This window comes from Benincasa hispida, chromosome 10, assembly GCF_009727055.1.
Source record: "Benincasa hispida cultivar B227 chromosome 10, ASM972705v1, whole genome shotgun sequence".
Classification (NCBI taxonomy): Eukaryota; Viridiplantae; Streptophyta; class Magnoliopsida; order Cucurbitales; family Cucurbitaceae; genus Benincasa; species Benincasa hispida.
In genome coordinates, this window is record NC_052358.1 from 53,451,300 (window position 1) to 53,454,812 (window position 3,513).

Genomic DNA, 3,513 nt, shown 5'->3' on the forward strand with positions numbered 1-3,513 from the left:
TATATATATATAAATTTATTTTATTTATTATTTATTATAATTTCTTTATTTTTAAATGATTTATTCTCTAACAATTCCTAATTTTTTTTAGCACTTTGTAATGATAATTTTCATATCATAAATTAAGGTTGAGTTGTTAATCTTAATTTAATATAAGAAAATAATTAAATATTTTTTTTTTACATATTAAACGTTTTACTTATTTTTAAAACAAAAATTTAAATAAATGATCTGAGTAACTCAAAATCAACATAAACTAAATGTTTCATAGTTAGATCGGGTTGGGTTCATCATTTAATAAGGATTATTTGGATTGAAGAAATTTACAACCTAAATAATTGCGTTGCGTTTAAAAAGTGCTTCAACGAAATCTAATTCAATCCACGAATATCTCTACTACAAACGGAGGAATAATATTTTGGATTTTTTATTTAATTCAATCTAAAATGTTTGTGAATGAGTGAATTTATGTTAATTATAATTGATTTTTAACAATTTTCACTTGTTCCATTTAAAACCACCTAACAAAATTATTATCTCAAAAAGTCTACCCAAGCTGTAAAAGCGAAAAGGATATAATTATTCCTAAATAATAAAGAAAAAGTGGATAAATACAAAAAGATATAAACCCACTCAAATTAATAAGAAGTCGCTAATATTAATTCGATTTCAACACCTTTCTTTCTAATATATGAAAGTTATTGCATTTAGAAAAGTATTTTGTTACTTTGGTTGTGGTTTGTGTGCACTTTGACATCACGCTATGACATTCCTTTATTATTATTATTATTTTTTTTTTGCAATTTAATAATACATTTGCCAAAAAGAAAAAAAAAACTTTATACACTCATGAGAATTACGCATTGAAAATTTTATAATGAATCTAAATGGATTCATGTTTAGGGTTTTATTCTATATATAAAACTATAATAGTTTGGAGGTTACTATAATAGTTTGGAGGTTTAAGTGATACAATTTCTAATGTTTTTGGTACCCTAAATATGTTTGTTGAAAAACAATAGTACCTCAAACAAAAAATGCTACGTTGGGTTTTTTGATCTTTCGACTCCGTTGAATGCTTGTTTTTACGATAATAGCACCACAACGTTGGTATACATTTTAAAACTCACATCACAAAATTTTGTTAGAAGTGTAAACAAAATCTCGTAATGGTTAGGAAAAGAAGAGATTTATGATATGTGATTGTTTCAAGCCTAAAGAATAATATGAGGATGACTCAAGCAAGTTTTATAGCTCATGACGGCATAGAGCCTCATGATGAGTTTCTCATGAATGTGAGACTTAATTGGACAGAGTTATTCTCAGACATGTAGACCCTAGGAAAGACATCACAGTTGGCGCTTCTAGAGTAGAAGCAGTTTTCAGTTGACTAAATTTGTTCTGGTACGTATCTTCAGATGACGCATTATATAGCACGACCAGTTTCTTCACTGCACATATGAAGTTTTCCTTGTGACATGGTAGGCTCTGATATATGTTTTTAGTATATAAGACTTTCTTAACTTCATGACCGTTTTCACAGTTCTCAGCTCGGACGTGTAGAAGTGTTGCTGATTTTCAACATCTTAAGTTTCATAGTTATTTATGGAAGGGGTTGTTACACCTATTTTGGTACTAGTTTTAGCTATGTCAAACGACGACCCTTGTTTTGCATCTAGTTTTTTTGAAGAGTCTCCAGTTAGCATTGGGTACTCGATTGGATTTTGGTACAATTTTTCACCCACTGATGGTCAAATAGAACGTCTGAACCAGATATTGGAAGATATGTTGTGTGCTTGTGCACTAGAGTTTTCAGGGAGTTGAGACTCTCACCTGCATTTAATGGAATTCGCACATAATAATAGCTATCAGACTGCCACTGGCACATTACCATTTGAGGCCCTATATGGGAAGAGTTGCAGGTCCCCTATGTGTTGGGATGAGGTAGGAGAGAGGAAATTGTTAGGACCTGAATTGGTGCAGACCACGAATGAGGCAATACCTCGTATACAAACAGCTCAGAGCAGATAGAAGAGCTATGCTGATGTAAGACGTAAGGACTTGGAATTTGAGACTAGTAAAAAGAGAGAGATTTTCCCAGGTTTGGCAGGAAGGGGAAGTTGAGTCCGAGAGTCATTGGACCTTTCGAGGTCTTGGAGTGAGTTTGGCCCTGTAGCTTACCGTTTGGCATTGCCCTCAGCACTGTCTTCAGTTCATTAATGTCTTCCATGTTTCGATGCTAAGGAAGTATGCGACAGACCCGTCCCATGTAGTTGACTACGAGCCCTTACAGTTAATGACAACTTGAGCTACGAGGAGAAGCCTGTAGAGATCCTCGCCAGAGAGTAAAAACATTGCGCCGCTGGGAAATTGCTTTTGTGAAAGTCCTGTGGCAGAATCACCAGTTCAAGGAGGCTACTTGGGAGCGAGAGGATGAGATGAAGGTCTAGTACCCGGAGCTTTTTCAAGAATGAACTTTCGAGGACGAAAGTTCTTTGAGAAGGAAGAATGTAACACCCCCGGAGTTTTTTTTTTCAAGAATGAACTTTCGAGGACGAAAGTTCTTTGAGGAGGGAAGAATGTACACACCCCACACATTTTTTAAGTAATAATGTATTTTTAGTAACTTTATTATTTGGAATTTCAGTAATTGGTATTAGTTGGAGGGCATTTTTGAAATTTTGGACTTCAAGTGTAAGTGTGGGAATTTAATTGTTGACGTGAAATTATTCAAATTGGAAATTAATGGCAGGAATTAATTTTTCTTTGAAACGGAAAAGAATTTAATAGTATAAAACGAAGGAAAATTAAATGTAATTATATTTATTTCCTTTTTTTTTTTATTGTTATTGTTATTGTTTTTTTTTTTTTTTTTTTTTTTTTTTATTATAAAAAGTCAAATCCCACCCCCTTTTTTTTCCTACGTTCGTGAACCTGTCGACGCCTCCCAAAGCTGCCACTTCAGTTTCTTCTTCATGACTTCCGTCCACCACTACTCAAAGCGTCATTCGCTTTTGCCGTCATTGGATCTATCGATTTGGGTAAGATTTCTGCCATTTGGGTTTGTTTTCGGTTGATTCTTGAATACTCGTTTACTTTTGACATCAATTGGTTGATACCCATTTGGTTTCAACTTTGGATTCAAGTTTGTGAAGGTATTGAGGTGTTGTTCAGTAAAGTTGGAGTTTGTTTTAGCGAGTTTTGGTAAGTTTTGTGCTTTGATTACCCTCTTGTGGATTAAATTTGGTTGTCGAGAAATTTTGGTAAAGTCACTTGGAAGTGATTTTTCTGAGAAACTATACATGGATAATTTATTTGAGATATTGGTAGTAAAGTATGTATTTGATTCAAGCTTTAATCATGTAAGCCTAATTTTCAAATTATGATTAGGGGGTTGATTCAAGATGAAGAAGAGTTTGGTTTGCTAATTATTTGGGCTTAAAATTGGAGGTTTGGAAGGTGAATTCGAATTGGACCACACCTTAGGTAAGGTTAATCTGGAAATATTTTGTA